The following is a 25,375-nucleotide window of genomic DNA, read 5'->3' on the forward strand; positions in this document are numbered from 1 at the left end:
CTGCATCTTAGACTCTGCAGGCCTCAGTTAGCATGTTAAATGTTAAAGGTTCATGACAACCACAGGACCCAGGCACCTTGCAATCACTGAGTTGTTCACAAACTTCTATGTATACCAGCGTATTCTTGTCAGATACAAAGCCATCTGTCCGACAGCTAAAGCAGCAAAATATCATAATTTTTTTTTTAAATGTAAATCCTTTTGATTACTCCTGCTAACAAATTACCAAGCAGCCATTCAAACAAAGTCTTCTGATTCATTGGAATAGAGAATGTCAGTTAATATAGTAAGTTTAAAACGAAATGAACTCCACAAAACTTCAAAAATACTTTGAATTTGCTCGACTTCTATGCCATCTGCCAAGGTGCAACATTGTCCATGGTCAAATAATTTAATAGAAGATAAAAAAAAAAGATAAAAATGTTGAGGATTATAAAGTGCTATGCAGTATTTTGGCAACTGATAATCCATACAAAGTGACTTTCATGTCTTATTTCACACCCAGTTATGCAGCCACCTTCACATCTTGCAGCTTCAAAAAGGTGGAAAACTATTACGTATCTCGTGTTGCAAGTGTGCTGCAGTGAAAAATAGATGTCTGTGACAGCAGCATTTGAGTAGGAGCTCTTCCTTGGTTCGAAACTGAATTTCTTTGAGGTCCTCTTTACATTGAAATGCTTTTATTAATATCTTATAGTCACATTTAACTTAAAAAATGAAATTCAGTAGACCAGCCAGTCTCTGAGTCAAGCACAGCCAGTGAATCTTCTTTAGTGGTGTGCAACACCTTGCGTGACACGCATCCGACTCAGACTTATATAACCCAGCATAACCCTTGCAGACCACAAATTGTTGAAAGTAGCGTAGCTTGGATCCCGTGAGATTTTTGTATCTGGCAAGATAAATAAGCAGTGGCCAAGCAGCGAGCACAGTAATGGAGAAAGGAGAAGCACGTGTAAGCGAACCACCTAGTAACACCAAAGAGAAAGAAAATGAGAGGCTAAAGGAAGAAAAGGAGCTAAGATGAGAACTAGAGAGGATGATGAAAGCTCCCACTGATGGTAGTGAATATGTAATTTACACTATGAATATTGTATTGTTAATATATTGATATATTTTTATGCAGAGGCACTACATGTTCACTAAATGAACAACAGAAAACAGTTCAGACTGAGCTTCTTTGTGCCAAAAGAATTTCAGTCAATTTGAATCCTCTTTTATTAGAAAATAGATATGTTGGATGCTTTGGTGCTCTAAGGAAGGCCATCCCTTTATGTACACTCTTGACTCTCCAAAAGATAAAGATAAAAATGTGAAAAGAATCATTCATCAAAAGCAAAAGTGATGAGTGTGAAGTTGAAAACATAAAACATTTCTCAGTGATTGGGGTTTGATTGTTAGCCGTGGATGTTGGTGCCTTGTTTGTCTCTCTCCTACACTCTGAACTCTCCTTGTAGTAGCTGAGATGCTTTTAAGGAGGGCTGACAGGAAAATGGATTAAATGGGGTTTGCTGACGGAATACATATCAAATCTGAGGGCATGCAATTGTTGGCTGCGGGTTTTGCAAGGCTTATGACTCCTGCTGAGGGTGTGGATCCATCACTACTTGCCTGCTCTCCTCTTCTCCTCGCTATTCAGATGTGGAGGAAGAGAGAAAGAGGAGAGCTGGAGGGAAAAGGAAAGAGCTCTTGATCACCTGCTTTGTCTGAAGTGAGTCACCTTGCAAATATATGAATAGCAAATGCAGGAAAAGTAATCTGGTGGCGCACTGGTACATCCTTCTATTTGCATACCTGCCAGCCCTTGTAGTTAGCTCCTGCATTTCAGGACTTGGCACCTTAGATACGCTTGGGTATGCATGGATTTTCTTCCTTTTTTCAACAGCTCTGTCCATTTCTTCTTCTATTTCACCCTCCTTTGTCTCCTTCTCAGCCCCGTCCATCTTTTCTCCTCATCTATTTGCTTCTTTTCTTCTCCACCCCATCCCCCCACCTCACTCACCCTTTTCCCCTCATGTCTCCCTCAGACATCAGGGCGTATTTCCCCCCCGGCAGGATGCATGACAAGGGAGCAGGTGGAACGGAGAGCAAATGACAAATCTCTCTCTCGCCATCTCTCCCACTGTCCTGCCAGAGGCCCTCTTTGGCTGTTTCCTCCCTCCTTCCAGCACCTTTCCATCCTATCTGACCGCATTGATATTCAAATCTGCCCCGGCTGCGTTCCATCTCCTCTCATCGTGAAGGTCTCACCAAACCAAAGAGAGAGGAAAAAAGTTCCCCACTTTGACTCAACAGTTGGATATATGAAATTGACTTATGCTATGGTTTGTGCTTTGCAGACTCATTTCCATGTTACTAACCTAAGGTCACTGATTAAATCAGCTGAAGGTGGTTAATAAAACACTTTCAGACTGCTTAAGAAAAAAATATCCAACCCCATTCTCTTCTGTATATCTCAGATCTGTGGGTATATTGTGTGTCCATATGTCTGTCTGCATGTAGCTGCTTCTGCAAACACAATTCTCAGCTAGAGATGAGTTCGAAAAGACTGTTTGTGTGTCTGTTGCTGTTACTGACTTTGTCCCACGTGGCATGTGAGTGGAGCCAACGTCTCACATCTGGCCATGAGCAATCATTATCTTTGCCTTCTTCTCTCTGATGAATCTGCCCCAGCTCCTCGGCGAGGAGCTGGGCTTTATTTAATGGGCTCTTTCAGCCGTGGTTTGCTAGGCGGAAGCCTCTTACAAACCCATTTAAAGAAGGGTCTATGGATTTCATGGCTCCCCGGGCGCTCTCTCCTTCTTTCAATAAGGTGAAGTCCAAGGCTTTATCCATCAGTCAATGGGCCAGGGGAACAGTGGATGCAGCAGTTTTTAATCCCAGAGATGACACTGTCCACTATATGCTTGGCTGTTCTCTGATAGGAGGGCCTTCCTTTCGCAGCTCTCACCTGGGGACTTTAAAGTTCCTGTGGCAGAGCAGATTTATTGTTGCATAGATGGGGATAAAGACTGGGCACCTTGGACTGTGCCAGCAGACAGAAACATAGATAAAAGTACGAGGGAGCGACAGAGAAAGAAGATGCAAGCAGATTTGGGTGAAGTAGTATGCGTAGATTTTATATTGGCTGCACAAAATGTCTTTACTTTCTGCCTTTGCATCATCTATGTACTGTCAACATCAATTTCTGCCAAAAGTTGTATGTGTAATTGAGATGGCCTATGAGACAAGGACAACATAATAATATAATACTAACAACAGTGGAATGTATTTGTGTAACACCTCTCGCGCTTAAGATGTACCTCAAAATGATTTAAATGAAGCTACAAAGAGTCACAGACTAAAGAACACTGAGTAAAAATGCTAGCTTTAACATCAGCATAGCAGCATGTGATGAACATACTGATGTTTAGCAGGTGTAATATTTGCTACATTACTATGTTCAGATTATTACTTTGCTTAGCAAACTTTGCATATATCTGCATGGCATGTAGAACAGTATGTGAAAGTCATGTCCTTAAGACATAGGAAAGAAATCCTGCAGAGACCTGACACAGACCCTAAGAGATGCATCTGGCCCTTCTGTTGATCCATGTTGCCAGTGCATAGTAGAAGGTCAGGAGTACAGTGAGGTACAATAGTGTCTATGACCATCTGTAAAGTAAATCAGTAAAGGTTTGAGGCTGCATTTCAGCCAGTGGTGTTGTGGATCTTGTCAAAATTGATGGTATTATAAATGCAGAAAAGCAGTTTCTGATTTTTATCCAATATGCAATACTATTCAGTTTCATTTTTTCATCATGACAATCATCCCAAACACACTGCCAGTAGAGTAAAAGCACACCTGGATAGAAAAACACAGTGGAACACTAGCAGTCATGGACTGGCCTTCCCACAGCCCAGACCTTAGCGCTATTGATGCAAGAGTGGGATCACTGTGACAGAGAACAGAACAAAAAGCAGCCAACATCCAAAGATGAGCTTTAAATGTCCTACAAGAACCCGGGAGAATGATTCCTGAAGACTACTTAACAAATGACAAGAAAGCATGGCTCTAAGAGTTCGGGCTGCATTGAACAGTAAAGGTGACAAATTGACTTTCAGGCTTTTTAGAATTGTAGAACTGTATTTTTCAGAACTCTGCAGTCACCCTATATAGTCTGTTTCCATTCATGTTTGCATGTTTCAGTAGATAACCCATTTCCCATCAAAATCTAAAGAAATGAGGGGTGGCTAAAGACGATTTCACAGTGTTGTATAATGGCTAAATATCAAAGGAATAGTTTTATGCCCTGCTCTATTGCTGTTTACAACAACAAATGGCGTATGACAAAAGGGCTTATGAAACATCAGTGAGTCTTTTATTATTACCAATTAATTTTACTCTCGTTCTTTCCATCAGCCATTGGCATACTAATGAAAGGCTTAGCAGGTGTGGACAGATCAATGCATGATTTAGTTACTTTGACTGCACTATATTTGCCTCTATCTTCTCCTTTGATAAATCAGGACTGAGAAAAATCCACACCTCTTTCAGAAATCAAAGTATTTTCTATTCTAGTGGCCTGATTGTTCTCTGGAGAATTGCAGGGCAGTGGTTAATGGCATTATCAGATACAATCACTTCAGTGAGGTCAGAGAATGAGATCTTGAAAGCAATAAAATTCATCACAAAGAGAAATTAACCACCATCACCCACTCACACCCATAATGATATTTCTATTGTTCAAAAATATATAGCAACCCATCTAATCAGGTTTTAAACAATATCAAACAAAACATTTTCATTTGTGCAAAAGTGAACACAAAAAAGACATTAGATTAAAATTGGCAAGTGCTACTATTAGCTGACCAGCTGAGTCAGGTGGCTGATAGAGACTGAATCGTGTTTTTGAAATACCATTTATGAGCAAGCATTTGGGATGTTTTTTGTGCTTTAACCGATGACTTGCCTACTTGCTAATCATTTGAGAAATCGCACAGGATCTACCCATGTGTACTGCATCCAGTCCTAATACACAGATTGTTCTTACTTCAGTGCCATCAGCGGGTCAGTCAGTCAACCATGAGGAATGTGAAGCATAAGCAAGAATGGCGGAGCAATCCTTCAGCCCTTGGAAAGGTAATATATTCACTGATAACATCAACAGATTAGGAGATCATAGCCAAATGAGTTATGGAAAGGTTATGAAAATCACTGGGCAGCAGTTTTCTGACAGTCTAATGCCAAGGTGGTTCTGTCATGTTCAGATGACAAATAAATGTCTTCTTCAAACAATGTACGTAGGTCAACATGAAAAAACTTCAATCTACTTAGATGTGTACCAAAATAAATTGCTTTATATGTATTAAATGCTAATTGAAGTAAACACATTGCATACTATTTGTCTAGTTCCTCTTACCTTTAGCATGTTATACCTTTCATATCTTTAATGAAATGTTTGCATCAGTCCATTATTTTGTCAGAAATTGCTAGGAAGCACAAAATTTAAAATGCTCTTTGTCCCAAAGACATGAGATTCAGAGTTTTGATCCAAATATGGGATTCAAACTTAACAAAAAGTCAGTCATTTATTGAGGCTGATCAAAATACACCAAATATTAAATGCAAAAACCAAATTCTCACAGAAACAAGGAGCGGGGGATTGGGGCACAGCTGGGGAGTATAATAGATACTCAAAAACAGAGGAGAAGACAGGACGATTTAGGCACAAAGAGCCCCATGACACACAGATGAGGAATTAAACCACAAAACCTTTGGACAGACCAACGTGGAGATGTTTGGCCAAAATTCACAAGCATGGTGGGAGAGGGATCACCTTGCAGTTAAGGAACTGACCATGAACTCAGTATACCATGAGCGTAAATGCTAACACTGAGACAAAGAATCACAAAGACAAGGAGGGGGAAACTAATGCAAATACTAATGAAGATGCAGTGCTGCGAAAAAGTATTTGCCCCCTTCCTGATTACTGCCACCACGGATGATATGTTTTTGATAGTGTTTACCTGCGCGCTTACGTGAGAATCATTCTGTCTGAAAATACAATAAGGCAAAATGTTTTGGAGAATTCGGATTACACTTTGTAGGGGTGCAGAGTTGGGTCGTGTTGACAATTTATTAAAACTTGGCTTACATCCACCAAGGTCTACTTAATAAGCTATTGGTTATCCATCCATTCGCTTATCATTTTTTCAGGGGCGCTGGAGCCCATCCCAGCTGTCATAGGGCGAGAGGCAGGGTACACTCTGGACAGGTCCCCAGTCTGTCAGGGGGCTAACACACAGAGACAAACAACCAGTCGCACTCACATTCACACCTATGGGCAATTTAGATTGATCAATTAACCTATATGTCATTGGACTGTGGGAGTAAGGCAGAGTACCCAGGAAGAACCCACGCAAACACGGGGAGAACATGCAAACTCCACGCAGAAAGACCCCGGCCTGATGGTGGACTTGAACTGAGGACCTTCGTGCTGTGCGGCAAGAGTAAGAGTACTGGCATAACCACCATGCCACAATACTGTTATTGGTTAAAAATTTGAAGAAGAAAAAAAAAGCCTTATAACATAGAAATTATGATTTCTACACACCTGTAATGTCAACATATAAAAAGTGTCACATAAAGATTAGAAATATCATGGTACATTTGACCTCTGATCTCTTAATAGATTGATCTAAAGTGATAATAAGGCTATACAGAGATATTTAAAAATGTTTCTTACTCCCATTACTTGTTGTCATGATCCAAGCAGCCAGGAACACACAGGCACAAATGTAATCTTCAAAAATGGGTTTTATTACACCCCCAAAAAGGACAAGATGATTACAAAAATTCAAAATAACAAAAATAAAGTTTTTAAGAACCAAGTGGGCTCATAAAAGAGGTTAACTAACAGAACACTACTCAAAAGCCACTTAACAAAAACATAACTCAACAAACTGACCTGCCCAAATGAGAAACAGCTCCAGTTATATAGCAAATGAATAAACCATTATATACACCAAAGGTGAAAACTAAAGAGATTACAGCTAACCATCATTCAAGAAGAACCCCATTCCCCCTGCATGATCACAATAGATGGTCCAGTCCACTTTATTGGCTTCTGCATTTAAACCAGCTCCACCCTCAGCCAAACCAGGAAGGACTGGAGCGGAGGTCAGGTAACTCAGAAAGAGCAGAAATATAATCAATATAACATAGTGAGTAAGATGGCGCCGGTGAGGTCGGCTGCCGTCACGACTGCTCCGACCACTTTTTCTTTGTCTTTGTTTTTTAAGTTAGTTTTCAGCGTTTCTAAATCGGCAAAATCATCACCATTGGGTACATTAGGTATGACAGTGACACTCTTGTTTCTATTGGTATACAATGTACTCACAATTCGAAGTTTTTAACTCCGGATCCGAGCTGGCCGAGTGAGATCTCGAGGGAGAACAAAGGGAAGCGGCGGCGGCCTAGAGGGAAGCGAGCCGGCGTCAGGAACAGGCTGAGAGCTCGTGCACACCGCACACCTCTGCCTAGCATCCTGCTCGCCAACGTCCAGTCACTGGAGAACAAGCTTGACGACCTCAGGGCCAGGATAAAGTTCCAGAGAGACATTCGGGACTGCAATCTCCTCTGCTTCACCGAGACATGGCTGAACCCAGCGGTGCCGGACCACGCCATCCAGCCGGCCGAGTTCTTCTCGGTTCACCGCATGGACAGGACACGGGACTCGGGGAAGTCAAGGGGAGGCGGCGTGTGTTTAATGGTGAACAACAACTGGTGCAACAGTGCGAACGTTGTTCCTCTCACACGCTCCTGCACACCAAATCTGGAACTACTGTCCATCATGTGTCGTCCTTTTTATCTACCTCGGGAATTTACATCGGTCATTGTAAGTGCCGTTTATATTCCACCACAAGCGGACACGGTCACCGCCTTATGCGAGCTGCATGAGGCACTCACACAGCACCAGACACAACACCGGGACGCTGCGCTTATTGTGACGGGGGACTTTAATAGCGCCAACCTCAAATGCGCAGCGCCGAACTTTTATCAACACATCACCTGCCCCACCAGGGGTGAAAGGACACTGGACCACTGCTACACTACGGTCAAGGACGGCTACAAGGCACAATCCCGCCCCCCGTTTGGCAAATCTGATCACGCCGCCATCTTCCTCATGCCAAAATACAAACAAAGGCTGAAACAGGAAGTTCCGGTTCAGAGGAAGGTCGCGCGCTGGACGGATCAATCGGTGGCCGCGTTACAGGACGCACTCGATGACGCAGACTGGGGCATGTTCAGAAACAGCTCCGACGATGACGTCAACGTGTTTACGGAAGCGGTTGTGGGATTCATCGGGAAACTAGCGGATGATACCGTGGAGACAAAGACTATCACAACGTTTCCCAACCAGAAGCCGTGGGTGGATAAAACCATCCGCGACGCTCTGAGATCCCGCACCGCTGCCTACAACACGGGACTCATGACGGGGGACATGGACCCGTACAAAGCCGCGTCATATAACGTGCGGAGGGCGGTGAAAGAGGCGAAGCAGCGCTACGGGAGGAAACTAGAGTCACAACTCCAACAGAGTGACTCTAGGAGCCTGTGGCGGGGACTAAGGACAATAACGGACTATAAAACACCAACAACCGGTATGACGAACGCGGCCGTGACTTTGGCAGACGAGCTGAACACTTTCTATGCTCGCTTCGAGGCTGCAGCTAAGGACTCCAACGATGCTAGTGTTAGCGGCGCTAACGGCTGCAGACAGGAAGATACTGGCAGCACCGGAAACGTGCTCGTCATCTCCGAGCATGAAGTAAGGAGAGCCTTCAAGAGAGTGAACACCAGGAAAGCAGCAGGACTAGACGGCATCCCAGGTCGTATCCTAAGAGACTGCGCATACCAGCTAGCTCCTGTGTTCACTGAGATATTCAACATCTCTTTATCTCAGTCAGTGATCCCCACATGCTTCAAAGAGTCCATCATTGTTCCTGTCCCGAAGAAACCCCACCCTGCTTCTCTCAATGACTATCGCCCTGTAGCCCTCACCTCAGTAGTGATGAAGTGCTTTGAACGCCTGGTCAGAGACTTCATCATTTCTTCACTACCAGACACACTGGACCCACTACAGTTCGCTTACCGTCCAAATCGTTCCACAGACGATGCCATCTCTCATCTCCTCCACACATCACTCACTCACTTGGACACTAGAAGGGGGAATTATGTTAAAATGCTCTTCATAGACTACAGCTCTGCATTTAATACCATAATTCCCTCCACACTCACCACCAAGCTGGAGCATCTGGGACTTAGCTCATCTATGTGTCAGTGGATCTCCAACTTCCTAACTGGCAGACCACAGGCAGTAAGGATGGGCGGACATGTCTCAGCCTCCACCACTCTCAGCACTGGAGCCCCCCAGGGGTGTGTTCTGAGCCCCCTGCTGTACTCTTTGTACACATATGACTGTGTGGCCACTACCAGCTCCACCACCATCATCAAGTTTGCTGACGACACCGTCGTGGTGGGCCTGATCTCTGATAACAACGAGACGGCCTACCTGAAGGAGATTAGGAATCTGGAGAACTGGTGCCAGAGGAACAACCTCCTTCTAAACGTCAGTAAGACAAAGGAGCTGATAGTGGACTTCAGCACTAAGCAGGAGAGGAACTACCAGACCCCCGTCATCAACGAGTGCCCAGTGGAGAGAGTGGACAGCTTCAAATACCTCGGAGTTCACATCACGCAGGACCTGTCATGGTCCTGTCACATCAACACCGTGGTGAAAAAGGCCCGACAGCGTCTCTACCACCTCAGACGCTTGAGAGACTTCCAACTGCCCTCCAAGGTGCTCAGGAACTTTTACTCGTGCACCATAGAGAGCATCCTGGCGGGAAACATCTTAACCTGGTTCGGGAACAGCACCATGCAGGACAGACGAGCTCTACAGAGGGTTGTGCGGTCAGCTGAGCGCACCATCCGCTCCGAGCTCCCTGACCTGCACTCAATCTACAGCAGGCGGTGCCGGACCAAGGCCAGGAAGATGGTGAAGGACCTCAGCCATCCCAACAACAGACTGTTCTCTCTGTTGAGGTCAGGAAAGCGATTCCGCTCCCTGAAGACCAACACAGAGAGACTGAGGAGGAGCTTCTTCCCGCAGGCGATACGGTCTCTCAATCACACCACCACACAGTACTGACCCACACATGCAGTTCTTGCACACACACTGGACTTTCTGGACATTGTTTTTGCACAACACTGGTCACTATATTCTTCATTTCCAGTTAATACTTGTACAGCTGCTGTTATTGTGTATATATTTATTTATATTTAGATTTCTTCATACATTCTTATATAGTTCTATATTGTGTATTGTGTATTTTGTTGTACAGTTATTTTATTTTCAACTTTAATTTATATATTTTATCTTATTCTTCCCAGTTAAATTTACCCTTCATTCTAATTTGTGTTGTACAGTTATTTCATTTTTAACCTTAATTTATATTTTATTCCTTCCTAGTTAAATTTACCCTTTTTAATTTTTCATATTTATTTCCTATCTTATTCATAGCCTTTCCTTTTTTTGTTTTCTTTAGGTCACGAGCAGTTGTCCAAGCATTTCACTACATATCGTACTGTGTATGACTGTGTACGTGACAAATAAAATTTGAATTTGAATTTGAATTTGAATTTGACATACCTATATAAAATAACAAACAATGCAAAGCAAAGTCTATGCCACCATTTGGGCTATAGCTTAGTGCTGTCATGCATTACAGGTAAACTCAAAATATCAAATTAGTTAACTTATGCTCACAGAAGCTTTAGAGCATAACGTAAACATAAGACAAAAGACCAAATGAATATTGCCTAAGTATCTCAACTGTGTGGTTGCATGCAGCCATCACACTTGTATTAACAACATATAGGCAAAGGCAATGATATATGGGGATTCTAAATATGACATTACTTTGGACCTCTGACCTCTTCTTCAAGGTCAAATATGGTCAAACCGTCATAAAAAAAAAAACCTATCTTTGAAATTACTTTCTGTTTGTATTAGCAACATTTCAAAACTGACCTTCTTATATGGGGATTCTAAATATCGGATTATACTTTGCATCCAAGTATCATGTCACACTTAACTTCTGACCTCACTTTTACCTTTCATGTTCATCTTTCTTTCATGTGTCACAGCAACAGAAAGAGATTGAGCTGCCCAGTTAGTAAAAAATATACCGTAGCATAATATTATGTAATAAGTCCAAGTTGTTCATGGCCAGTTATTTACAAATCAATACCTATTATTCATTACTCCTACGTAAAGATTGTATACAAAATATAATAATATTCCTTTAAAATAAACACTGCCAGAAAGATGTTCAGGCTTCTGGAAGAAAGTTAAACATTCGCAAAAAAGTGGAGGAGTGCAACAGTTTCTGGTAATCCTTAAAAGACATATAAAGACAGTTAAAGGGCTTAACTATATAAAATAGTAGTTCAAGCATTAATAATTCAGGATCATTTATCCATTTAGGCCTAAGCCGTGGTAATTTGCTGAATGTAACATCTCTGTCTAAAGGTCCTTGCAGGCAGCAGTTAGTGGATTTATTTCCACTTTATACACATTGTAATGGTGTGTTTTGTAATTTAAGAGATATATCAAAAATGCAATGACAGTTTAAAAGAAGTTATTCTGGGAAATACATACAGAAAGAAAGAAACTGTATGAGTTTCTTTTTCTTTCATCATAATCTCGTACATTTAAACGGAGTACATATTTAAAAATCTGTCCGACAACTGAAATAATTATTTCATTGCCTGCTTGATTACAAGAAAATTACGTCACGACAGAACCGGCACAAACAGTTCGTGTGCACTTTGTTGTGCTCATTGTGAACGTACGTGTGCTGTTATGCTGTGAAAGGGGAAAAATGAGAATTTAAGAGGACACAGGCAGCATGTTTAGACCTGTAGCTGAAGGTAGATGTCCATGAAAAGTCCCGTAACAGCAGCAATCACTTTATCCGCTTGTATCACCTCCGTCTATGTGTGGTCACATATCTAGCAACTTTTGCTGACCCAAATGCTGTAGGACTCAATTTAAGTGTTTTTGAGTTCCAAAAGACTCCTAAAAGCATTTAAGAACATATACAACACAAAATATCTGTTAAACTGATTCTTTTTATTTGCAAAACTCTTAAGAAATAATTGACTGAATTAACTGAAGACCCTCGTTTTTAATTAGCAGTAAATATTTACACTGAAATGGTGGCACGCTGATGTAAGCGTATCCAAAAAGTCATCGGTCACCTTCTAAATCTGTACAACACCTCCTCTGCTCCCGCTCTCCCACTGCTCAGACCATCTGAATCCCTGACGACGGGTCTGTTTTTAGCTGCGCCGGGTGGAGGCCTGGCACGGTGTGAGGGGGAGGCCGGACCAGTGGGGATGTCCTGGCGCAGTCTGTCCCACGCTGCACGCTGGTCTCCTGGCCATCCCATATTAATCAGATTTGCCGCAGCAGCCATATGTCCAAGCAGCGTGATAAACCCCGGCTGCTACCTGGCACCCAAAGGACTCACTGTCAACAGAGTGTGTGTTCATCTGCGCAGGTGTGTATATTTCACAAGTCTTTTACTCCAGAGACATTCCTTCAAAGATCTGTTGAGACATCAAAAATGCTTGGCATGAATATCTTAGGCCTTTTCTGTTTGTGTGTGTGTTTCTTTTTCTTTGAGATGCTCTGACTTAAAAAGAAAATATATAACACAGGTTATGAGCAATAACCCTGAAGGAGGGGGAAGTCACTTTTGGGCCAAATGATCATTTGCCACAGTGTTTGGGAAATACATGGGGCTATGTACGTCACGGCGACAGAAGAACTGGCACAATGGAAGTGCATTAACAAAGGCCGAGTCCTGTTTCCATCTGTCACCTTATGCTTATAAGCACTGTATACATTTCATATTTGCACATGACTCAGCTCACAAGGTGTCACATTTTAGACACCACTTGTATCACATTGCTTAGTAGTGTTGCGGAGAATCTACTCGAGCATTAGCTCTGCTGACACGAGCAGCGGCGATGGTGATAGAAAGAGTGACTGAATATAATTTGCTAACCCAAGCTTTCTATTAAATTCAAGACAAAAAAAAAATGCATTCCACAATCCATAATTCATAACCGAACCTCGCAAGAGGCAACATCAACACTTGTCAAACATGATTAACTATGTCTGTATCTTACACAAATTTAATTCCTCTCTGTGTCTCTGCCTGTAAATCAGGCAACAATCACCAGTGAGCATGCTCGCAAGATTTGTGGCTGAGGTTTTTTGTGGGTTTGAATGTCACAGGAAAGGAAAAGTTTCTGGAATCCAAACTACTCCCCCCCCCCCTTTTTGCTTGGGCTTTTCTGTCTTCTGTCTTGAAAAGACAAAACAACAAACAACCAATCTCCTTGTGCACATCATGTAGAGTGAAGTAATTACTCTGCGTGAGTATTAAAGAGTAATCACATCGGCCTTTAGATGAACATAGTGCAACTATTACATATACTGTACAGTATTAATAAGCATGTTTTACCACCATTTACACATATACAAGTGTAGTCAAGTAGATGCAATGAAAGGAAATTGAGTTTTATTGGGTGGTTTGTATAATGCATGGCTTACACACAGTGCTTGCACCAAAGATCTTCAACAACAAGAAGAACAAAGAGTCCAGAAACAGATGGTATTACCCCCTACCCTGCCCCCCCTCCCCCCCAGGGCCCTGATATCAACAACATGGAATCAGACTGGGATTACATGAAAAAACAGAAGCAAACGAGACAGCCTAAATCCACTGAAGAACCACAACAAGGTCTCCAAGATACACAGAGCCACCTAACTGCTGCCGAACCAAACACAGATCTCCATTTTTAATAAAGTTTTTAAAAAATGATTTCATTTCATTTTAGGTTAACTGATAAGTAAAAACTACCAATGACAAAAGACGCTTGCTTTAAAGCAAATACTTGCAACTTCAGCCCAATTCTGCTGCTGCAACTGCATTTATGTGAAAAATCAAAGTGCCTGACATCATACAAAGCTTTTAAATATTCAGACATGCAGTGTGTGACAATAAGCTGTTGCCATATCAGAAATATTGTGCAGAGATATAATGTAAACAGCATCGATTTAAAAAGAAAGCCCATACATAACAGGTAAAAATATACACTTCTTCCCAACAAAAAGTCATGGAGGGAGACACATTTCCCCGCTCACATTGTAGTTACTCAACCACTCAAGGTAGACTCTTCTTCTCACCACCCACCCACCCATGCGTGCCCTTCCTGCCGCTCAAACCCCCACCCACTCACCCACCCACCCACCGTTTACACTGACATACATCTGAGCAGGACCCAGCACCTTTTGTCTTGGGCTCCCTCCTTTGTTAGTGGCTGGTGGACACAGCAGCAGCAGCAGCAGCCTGCATGCCGCATGTCTACAGTAACAGGGAAGTGACAGAAAACTGCATCTCATCAGCCATTTACCTTTTTTTTTTCTGACTATCAATCAAGCATAAAATATATATTAAAAAATATTAAATCTAATATACATATATAGAATTATATATAATTAATTGTTTAATTTAATTTAAATAGAATACTTTGAATTCTTGATTTTTTATTATTTGGATGAAAACAATAAACCTTTTGTTTGTCAGTCACTGGGAGATTTTTTTATATTCTATATTTTATATATATTGGGATGTGTAAAAATATACAGTTTAAATTATATCTATCTTTTAATATCGGGGTGTGTATAGTGAATCTGTGTATCTATGTGTCTATCTGTGTGTTTGGTTGACTTGGGAAGCAGCATCACCACCAAAGTGAACTGCAGATAACCTCATGACGTTGCAGACATGGTATGCAACCCTATATAAAATTGACGGTGGCCGCATGTATCTGGTGGTGGTCTGCGTCGCTTGATAAGGCTTTGCAGACAATCTGACTTCAGTCTAGATGAAGGATGAGCTTCTCAGGCACAGACGTTGTCCATCCTGCTGATGCTCCCTCGTCTCATCGTAAACTCTTGTGCACCCTCTGGTGCTTGCTAGTCTCCCAAACTTCTTTGTGTAGCCTGCTTTGCAGATTGTCTTCCTTGTCTGTGTGGTTGCTCATTATTCAGAGACAGACGGATCTCAGGTCATCTGCAGCTGCAGCAAAGGAGAAGCAGGAAAGATGGCGATCATCCACTAGACCGACCGAGCGCACGCATGAAATACGGAGGACAACTTTTGGGAGGATCGCTTGAGGAGAAGATTGTACCAGTGAGTTTTTTTGTGTGTGCTCTTGCTCTATATTTCCAGTTTCGTCAAGATTTCGGCTGAGCTTTCAAGGTCTGCGAGAACGTCGGTATGGTAGATCATGGGATATAATTTGGAGAGCGCCTCGTGAATGACCTGGAAAGAGCTGATCTCCCCTCGTTTCTCCCCCATTTTTTTGTAGTCGAGGTCCATGCTACCACTGAGAAGGAAGTCGGGGCGAGATTTTCTCCTCTCTCTCTCTTTTTTTTAATCGGGTGGTCGCTCTTGCTGGCACCCGTGCAGCCAAAGTCAAGTGGGTCTTCTCGCTTCCCAGTTAATATCCTAACCAGCCTAGCGCTTCCTCGCTATGTCGCCTTTCGGTTTGTTGTCAAAGTGACACAAGGAAATGGACGCGGCGGTGTAAAGAGGCTCGCCTGCGTGTTTCGGCAGCACCGGAGCGCCAGTGTTTTGTTATTCTGACATGTCTGGTCAGGGGAATTATTGGCCCCGGCTGTGCACCCCCCCTCTCTTCGGCCGTGCGTGTTGTTGCGCGTTAGCTTCATGGAGAAGCCATTGCACGGATTGCTCTCCTTTACCAACCAGCCTCCATTAGCGACACAGTGGAGCTGGCATAGCCGCTGGTCCAGTCTCTCACACACACACACACACACACCATGAAAAGCCATGTCCACTGTGTGGAGGCTATATGCGCTCTCCACCTCCCCTTGCTTCTCTCAATTTTTAAAAAGGAAACCTTAACGTGGTGGCGATTTTTGAGTCCACAGTGCTGGAGCTACTACACGTCTTGCTGGTCGTGAAATCAATTTAAAAGCGCAGTGTGGCTTCTTCTTCTGCTCTTTCTTTTTAGATGTTTTTTTTTTTTTTAATTCAAACGGGTTTTTTTGGTCCTCCTTTTGCTTTTCTTCTTGGGTGCTTCTTGCTACACTCTTAACCCGCATGTGCCCTTGCACTGTTTTGGATGTCTATTTGCTGTCACTGGTCTCAAGTCAGGTATGTCACACTAGTGAGGGCTTCACCATAAAATGGAGGAAGGCAGATGAGTATCCAAGGAGAGCCCTGGAGTCAGATAGGCAGGATCTCCCCCCACCTCCCCCCCACCTCACGCCAGAACAAAGGTTGTGTTTAGAAAAAGAAAGAAAGAGAGAGAAGGGGGGGTTAAAAAAAGAAAAGCTCGGCCACATCCTCTTCTTCCTCCTCTTCTGCTTCGTTTTCAGCTCGGAAGTTTTAGTCTAAGAGGAAGCAGAAGAACTCTAAAAAGTGAGGTTAGATCCTCCAGTGTGTGTGTTTGTGTGTGTGGGGGGCCTTTCGAGGTTAACTTCTTCATTTTTAACCCCTGGCTTGCTTGTTTAAGTCATCTTGATTTGAAAAACTTGCTTTTCAAATATTTCTTTATTTTTGCTAGAGATGTACTGCTGAGGCTTCTGGAAAGTGTGCGCTTGTGATTGGCTGGGGGGGAGCACATGGATGAGACAGGAATCCTAAGGCTCAATAATGCAGTGTTTTGACCATGCAAGTAGTTAATGTTCAACAAAAAGTGGAGTCAACACACACACACACTCACACACACACACTCACACATGCTCTCTCGCTCTCTTCTCTCTCTTCTGGTTGAGTGTGTGAGGGTGAAGTAATGACTGTCGCAAACAGTTTCTTAAAGGAAGTTCTCAAGATGATTCTTTTTTTTCTTCTTCTTTTTTTACTCCGTGCTCTGGTCAGACGAGGGTTCAGATACTGTCATGAATGTGCTTTAAATTTTGCTCCCTTATGGCTTCCCCATAATTTGCAAAGGAAGCAGGAGCCTCCACTGTGCACGTTACTGTAAGGCTCTACAGACTTATTTGGGACTTATTTGAGATTCTGGGTCCTTTTGGAAAACTTATTTTAGACTTGCGATTGAGGTTGTTGGTCATTTATTAACAGCCTCTCGGTTGCAATGCGCTCCGCGTTCGCTCTGCAAGCCTTGGGTGACTTTTCACACATTATATCCAAAAGGTGTCTGTTGACCAGCCTGGCAGGAGAGTGTGGGGGTGGGGGGCTTGAAAGCTGTAGTGTGTTTGTCTGTGTGTGGGTAGACGTTCTGTGTGTGTGTGTGACAGAGAAGGAGAGAGAGGGAGTGTGTGAGGTTGTGCTACGCTCTGCAGTTCCCCTGGCCACTGTGTGAAATCTTGCTGACAAGGAGACTGTGAGCTTGACACACTGTGCTGCGACAATGCCGGGGCTGAGAGGAGCAATCAAAATGGTGGCGAGGCTCCTTCTCCCCGGCGTGGCAGGGCAAACAGGTTCTCGAGGAGGAGCCAATAGAGGACAGAGACGGGCAGGAATCTGCTGCGGCGACACATTTGCATCGCTGCAATGCAATGGATGCAGTCAGGTGGATGGTGGATGTTCTGCAGAAACAAGCCCCCGTGATCGCAGTGTTTTGTTCCCGCTCAGAGTGTGCTTCTCTTTGCACTTGCAGTTCCTGTAATAACTTTCACAAGTCTCCAGCACATTCGTGGCCTATTCGTACTACGCTGGCGGGTGACCTATAGTCATATACCAAAGCCCCCTGGACTGCGTGAGGGCCCCTGAAGTTCCCTGTAGGAATTTCTTTGTTATAATTCGGCAAATGACACTCATGTGTGGCAGTAACATATATATGTGCCACACATATGAATTAAAAACTGAACAACGCAGGGTCCTTAAAGTGGCTCCTGTATTTTTACATAGCCTGGAAGGCAACTATCTGTAACGCCCATAAGAAAATCAATCTTTCCTTGGGAAATATGTATTTTGTAAGTGGAAACTAGTGTGCTGGTAAACAAAATAGGCTTGGAATTTAGACTGTAAATAAGAGGAAACATCTTGTGCCCCTTTCCTGCTTGTATTTCTGAGACTAAACTAAGAATTTCACAGAGCCAGAATGCTCTACTCAAATTTGATCTTGGACTTTTCTGCTGCTCTGTTTAGTGTTTCACTCTTCTGCTCGCTTCGTGTCTACAAAAGCATTTCTCTGCTGGTGTAATCATCACCAGTGACGTACAGAAAACCTTGGGGCAGGGCTGTGTGGGAGCACATGTGTTGGGTCTTTGAGCTGCATGTTTCTGAATGATCTTCTAAGATTTAACTGAAGTCATGTGATGACACGAGCAGATGTGCACCATCATGTTGGACTGAAAGGCTATCGCTGAATGTCCCAATGCGCATTCCCTTCTTCCTGTTGTCTCACTCTTCCTGTTTTATTCTGAAAGTCCCGACCAAACGCCGTGACACTGTGACCTCCACTGCTCGATTACTGTTTGTTCTAAAGAGACTACACCTCCAGGACCTGTAGTAATTCCAGCGAATGTTGCCTTAATTTGCATTAAGTTTGAAGTGGAGAATGGCAGTTGGGCAGTGCTGTTGTTTGTTTAGTAATAAATGGTCTGAAAAGCAGATCAAGATCATCTCTGATCGGGTCCCCCTCTCACTTGTGATGTGGTGCAGCAGACAGTAGTGTTTTGGGTTTTATTTTATTTTTTTGATGGACCACTTTCTGTCTGACTGAATATTTGCATGTAGCGCACGCTCGTATTAAACTGTTTGAATTTTAGCGCGGCATAGAAAGAAAATTTTAATACTCAGTGTTACCATAGCTCAGCTTTAAGGTGGCGGGGGGAGGAATTACATAACTGGATTTGTTTGCAAGGTATTTCAGGATTATGTTAGAAAAGCTTGACAGAGAGGACGGAGGATCAAACAAGAGAGACTTCTGTGATGGTTTGAACGCTCGGAGGAAGTGGTCATGAAGCTCATCACCCCCCTCTACACACACAAACACACATACATGCATACAGCTGCTCTCTCTCTCTGTCCTTCCCTCCCCTCCCTCCATCTCTCACTCACTCACTCACACTGGGTGATGCACGTCTCCATTCTTCTCTACCTGGGGCACTGAAGAAGGCTAAGGAGACGCACAAAAGCAAATTGAAATGCTCCAGTGAGTGCTTTCTTGACGTGATGCATGGCTCACAAGATGCAAGTGTAGCAGCAGGGCCAGGCTGCAAGTGTAGATCCAAAACACCACAGTCATCACAGCACAGCTGCAAGGGGGGAAAAAAAACCCTCACTATTTTCTCCTGACCTTCCTGCCTTCATAAGTAGCCACCAAACACATGCATGCTCTTACAATATGCCCAAACCTGCTCTGCCCATCTGAATAATTTAATGCTGTTTAACTGTAGCGGGTATATTTGAAGAACTAAAAGGCAATATCATGTCAGGGTTTAAGTGGAACAAGGAAGTAGCTTCTTAGAGGTGTCATTCCAGTTTCTGTTGTCAGTTGCGACGTTATACTGCTGCAAAACTGGTTCCTCCTCTCTGCTTTCCATCAGAACATCAACAATTCAACTGTGTCCCGAGGAAGAGAAAAAAATGCTTGTGTAGCTCAGTGAAGCTTGCAGTTGTGCCCTACCTTTATCTAGATCTGCTGATCTTTTCAGGGTGCATATTTTAGGCGTGTGAGGGACTCGTTTTGTTGAAATTCAAGGTCTAAAGTGGCCGTGCTGAAGAGACAGCTCGTCTGGTGGGATAAATTAAGCAGTCTACACGGCGTCCTCAGGTTTCCAGCCTAAATTCAGGATTTGTGCTGTTCTCTGCTAAGACACAGTGAACCAGCTCTGTCAGTCTCGAGCTGCCTGTGGTGGGGAGGAAAAAAAAAAAGGAGAAAAAAATTCTTTGGAGACGCCCGTTCCTTGGGCAGTGTGGTGCCACCAGACAAGGCCTTCATTGAGCAGAAACAGGAGTGGTCTTGTAGATGGGATCCACAGTGGCTCAGCCTCCGAAGCAACAGAACTGTCCAAGGACGATTAAATATTTAAGAGCTTGGAAAGGAGGTCTCAGTGGTAAGTTAATATTGATGGGTCTCATCTTTCCCTTCTCAAACTTGTTGAGTTGACTCAAGAGGTTGGTTTAGCAGGTCTGGAGAGGAACCTACCTTCTTTTCTTCTTAAAAAACTTTGAACCTTCACAGAGTTTGTTTGCAGTGTTTCCTGCAGCTGGCTTTTGAATTTTTCTGACACCCCCCCCCCCCCCCCCCCTTTTTTTTTTTTCAGCTTCTTCCTGTGTCCTCTCATGGTCACTGTGAAACACTCCATCCTGGCTAGCTTGTAACCTCACCCAGTCCTTGTAACTGTAGTAACTGCCATGTCAGGCTTACAAGGAAGTCAGCATTGCAAGCTTTTCTGGCATTTGTCCACTGAGCACTACTTACAAGAAACCCTTCAGTGCATCTTGCAGTCCTTTCATGTAATCCTTTCCCCCCCCTTTCCTTACTTTTTTTGTGAATTGGGCGAATAGAATACAACCAAAAGGCATTTTGATGTGTAAAATGGAAAAACAGGAGTAAAATTCCTGTTGCCTCCAGCCTCAGCCTCCAGCTGAGGGTAATTTTCCTGACAGTAAGTAGGCATTTCAGTTATACTAAACATTTCCCTCGATTGTAAAGTTTGGTACCTCAAGAGCAAAACTTCGGGGTCATTTATGGACAATTTTTGTGAGATGATGCCGATTTATCTGAGACAGCAGTGGATTGATTTACGTCAGGAAATGGTTTCCTAGGAGAGATGGGCTTCAAGGCTGCACGGAATGCAAGGTTTCCTGGACCTAATTGTCCTTGTGGAAAAACACTTCCTGGTTTCTCTCCAAGATCTGTCCTTCACTTGCCCCACTCTTGTTTGTTTAGCCCATGAACCCTTATGTTTCACTTTGGAGAGATCTGACTCAAGCATGTCTTCAGGCTCATGTGTCTGACTTATGTGTTGTGTGCAGAACAACTTCTTTTTTTTTTTGCTCTAGCCTACTTGTGTACACCACATCTTTTGTCAGGATTTTTTTTTCTCTTTTAAGCTCAAGGGAAGAAACCTCTCGAGAAAACCAAAAATATCTACTTATTCCCATATAAAATTGTAAAAATAATCACGCCTGAGGCTATTAATTAAATTGTGCACTTAATCATTTTTGGATGGAATATTTAATCGTGTTGCTGAGGGTTGCCCCAAGTTTTCCTCTCTTATGCTTTTCAGTGTAGAAAAGAAGCTCTAACCTCTTTCATGGAAATCTTGATTAGACCACGTTCGGTCGCCCATATAAGTATGATGTCGCTCGCAGAAGGTTCAGGACGCGACATCGCCTCTAAAGTGTACTCGACCGGGCGGTCGAAGGAGCCACGTTTTAGATGCACGACAATCAGATCTGGGCTCTTGTCTTCACCCTCGGAAGAACAGCAAAAGGCAGGTTCGCAGGAGGCCATCTTTGCAGTTCACAAAACCACGCTTTTCACTTCTGCTTTTCTCGCTGACTGCAATGACAGCGTGCAGAGGAACCGACAGGAGGGGAAGCAGCTTGCTCAGGTCTGCGCTCTTAAAGTTAAACACTTCCATCTGTGTAACAAGATAGCAGAGCAAGCAGAGGCAGCTCCACTCAGCTGAGCAGGACAGTCAAAGACCTTGAGGAGCACAAAATGGTGGATGGCCATACCACTGATTCTCCAGCATGATTGGCTGCGTGTCTCCTTGGCCACTGTGGGGCTGGCTGTGTGAAATGGAGTCCTCTGTGCTGAGCGTTGGCCCAGCCTCAGCTCTGATGCAGAAGATAATTCTGTCAGCCTCGAGAGAGAGAGACGAGAGAGCAGCCAAGTGAGGTGACTATACTAAAAGAAGGCAGAGGACTCGAGCCATGTTTGTGTCTGCTTGCTTCTGTTTCTTATCTTCTAATCTGCTGTCCTACTTGATCTCCCGGGTTCTGATTTCTATTAATAGCTATTTAAAAATATATATTTTGGTGCTTTTTAGCTTTAAACAGACCTGTAACAGGTTAGGAAGGAATCAGTTGGGATTTATGTTTTGGCTTCGTTTGTAGGAATGAAGAAAGTGTCTGTGTAAGAGTGTTCGGTATCTCGGTATCTAACCTTCACACCCAGCAGGCTCAAGCTGAGGGATTTACCAGACCCTTGTTTTGCTGCTTTCAGCCTTGAAGGTCACATAAATATCTCTCAGGCTCGTGATTAAAACGCAAATTCACGAGATTTAAAAGAGTGTCAGCGCTGCATATTAAGTGGACTTGTATTTTTTTTTTTCTTATTGGTTAGTTTTCACCATGACAACCTGAAGACGGCAGCCTCACAGCAGATAACCATTAATGCTTGTCCCTTCCTAATCTGCTCGGTCATTATCATCTGTGCAAAAAAAAGGACCAAATGTTACTACTGAGTGCTCTGCAGTCGTCCTCCTGTTCAGAAGGAACAATCTGAGCCCTTTGCTAAGCACAAAGGCTACCCTTGGTGCAAGGTTACTTGTACCATGATGGCCAGCTGCTGCTTCTTCTTCTTCTTCTTCTTCTTCTTTTGCTTTTTTTTTTTTTTTTTTTTTGTTCAAATGCAGCTTTAGAGAGACATGGATTTGGCAAGTTGGATGTCTTTTGATTGACAAAGGGAATGTCTTGCTTTGCAAAGTAAGTCTATATAGAGGTCAGCAAGTACACTGATGTTAAATGGAAAAGGCCAAGTGACTGGTGATGGGTGATGTCAGGTAACGTGTCAGAGAGACAGGCTGATCCAGGCGCTGTCTGACCTTGTATTATACATGACTGACATAAACTAGAAAGTAAAAACAGGAAGAAGAAAAAGTATGCTTGATATTTTCTTTTATTCTTCTTATTGAGGTCTGCATTTGAAACTGTTTTCGTGGTTCAGTTTATGTTTACTTGTTCTTGGTCAAGCTTTTTGCTATAAGTGTGCATGTGTTTGTTTGATTTTTTTTCCTTCTAGTTTTTTTGAAAGAGAAAGTTATTCTGGGCTCATCATAGCATTCCAACTAGGTGCCGTGCTAAAAGAATTCCAACTTTCCTCTTTTTGATGTGAGGATTTGCTTGAAGGCTTCAGTCACTCAAATACTTTGAGGTCCATAGATCAAAATCTCTGGACTGGGGGGGCGTTGCTGACATTTATTACAAAGGTGGCGTGTCTTCCTTTTGTTTAATGTCTTGACCGTGTGGCGAGTTGGGACCAGATGTTGTATTCTTGAGCTTCCTCTTTCAGCACGATTTCAATATAAATGTGCAGGCCAGTATTAATAATTGTATAAAAAAAACTTGTTCCTCCAGTTTTATTGTTCAGAGTTGGTGCATTATAACTGATACGGTGCCGCTTGCAAAAAAGTTAACTAACTTGCGGTTTAGAAGTAAAACTCACAGAGGGAAAATGTGAAGAAGCCACTGAATAACATCACAATTCGGGCTTTTGCAGTTTTTTAACGTTGTTTGCTCTTCTTTAGTTACACAGATATCATGCTGTATTGTGATACTATTGTAACTGCGTGCAGTGTATTGCAATAGCAATCAGTTTGAAGAGCAGTAACGATTTTCTAAACCTTTATCAACTGACACTAGAAAAACATATCTTTGTGTTTCATTTGGTTTCCCTTTAGTCATCTTAACGGTATGGCGGTTAGCCTACATGATCTTCTCAGTTACCCAGAATCCTTAAGGGTTGCCTGATCCTGCTGCGATGAGTTGTTTCTCTTTTACGCCCTTTGAATGTGACACTCGTGAAGGTCAGGCTGCGGCAGATCAGCAAAGCTTGCTGGATTGCAGCGTCTGAAAGGCTCTGCACCTGCATTTAGCAGTCTCTCTGACACAAACCAGGATTACTGAGCTGGATGTTCACAAAAATCTTCACTGCTTTTCATTCATTCTGCTCAATTGCAGTTAAAGTTTAGACACAAATGACTGCTGTTTGTCTATGCAAAAATGGGCTACTTCTGCTTTGTCTGCTGTTTTTGAGACTTGTGCTGATGTACGGTCCAGTGTTGCTTGTGTTCATTCTGATTAGAAAAAGCTGATTTTTCCAACGTCAAAATAGTGCAGTTAATAAGCATAAAGAGCCTGCATGCTAAAAAAGTAACGTTTCAGATGGGGGGAAAAAAGGTAAAAAATTAGATGAAGGTTTTCTCTGAAACACAGCATAGATGGATGTCATGGAAGGAATTATAGAACCATGAGGACCACATGTAGATCAGGTCATCTTCCTATGATGGACACTTATAAAGAGGAAGCTCAAAAGGAAAAACTACCAAGAGGCCAGCAGCAAGCTAAAAATATCTGAAGGACTATATAGCAGAGTCTGTCCACAACATGCAGTTAGCAAGAGATTCATGTGTTCTGCACACTTCTGAACTCTCTGCGGGGCAGCGGCATGAAGATTTCTCTTCTCCAAAAGGCACATTTTAATGTTGCAAGCATGTGGTTAATTCCCATGACAGGAAATGGAACTTGTGGTCCGATGAAATCAAGGTTGAATGTTTTGATCTTACTCGCCAAATATGGAGGAGTGGTACGTTTCAGAGTGCAGGTCAAAACCTTTATACAGCTGTTGTGTAGATGGAAGAGAGAATAAATTCAGAAGATTTTGAGAGAAAATGTAAATAGAAATATTTATCATGACTCTGACTGAAAATATTCCTGGGGTCTTTGGAAAAAACTGACTTTAGGAAGGCAGGAGAATCTCAGTCTTATGTTGGCGGACATTACGTGATATTAGTCATTATCAGCTGCCGGTCAAATCAAACCAAGTAAGGCTGAAGAATGTCTTTGGTCAGAGAGATGCTGTTTAGCTGGTTATGGTTGATATATATATATATATATATATATATATATATATATATATATAAAAAATTTTTTTTTTTTTTTTTTTGAATGCCATATACCTCCTGAAACAGATCTCTTCTCAGATTTTACGCCCAGCATTTTTATCAGCCACAATGGTGATTATGGTGTTGTTTTCAGGCTTTGGTGTTTAGGGCTCCGTTGCAAAATGTAGCCCAAAAGAGCCAGAACTAGTAGAAAGGCCACTCCTGGGTACTTTGGCATGTGTTTATAGGTCTGTGTGCCTGACGACAGATTTTGTCAGCATGATGGCACCATGTACAGGTGGGTAGCTGAGGTCAGTATTATAGCCGTGTTTAAAGATGGGTGTGGTCTGAAAACACATTGACTTTGTGACTTCTCCTTTAGTTATTAGTCAGATAGCTGATCATATCTCATGACA

The 25,375-nt window shown here is 42.8% G+C and overlaps 1 protein-coding gene across 2 annotated transcripts in view; it reads left to right on the forward strand.

Moving 5' to 3' along the window:
• The first annotated feature begins 14,517 nt into the window (after positions 1 to 14,517).
• znf462 (zinc finger protein 462) overlaps positions 14,518 to 25,375 on the forward strand; it is a 56,489-nt gene continuing 45,631 nt past the window's right edge. The window contains exon 1 of one of the 2 annotated variants that reach the window (XM_085279781.1): positions 14,518 to 15,318. The gene's annotated coding sequence lies outside the window, so the exon portion shown is untranslated. Of the gene's footprint in view, positions 15,319 to 20,879; positions 21,974 to 25,375 lie in introns of those variants that run through there. The other variant, XM_085279782.1, reaches the window with a different exon arrangement.

Source organism: Mchenga conophoros, linkage group LG7 (assembly GCF_057382185.1).
Source record: "Mchenga conophoros isolate Kocher_MC1m ecotype Shallow Benthic linkage group LG7, M_conophoros_male_GT1.1, whole genome shotgun sequence".
Classification (NCBI taxonomy): domain Eukaryota; kingdom Metazoa; phylum Chordata; class Actinopteri; order Cichliformes; family Cichlidae; genus Mchenga; species Mchenga conophoros.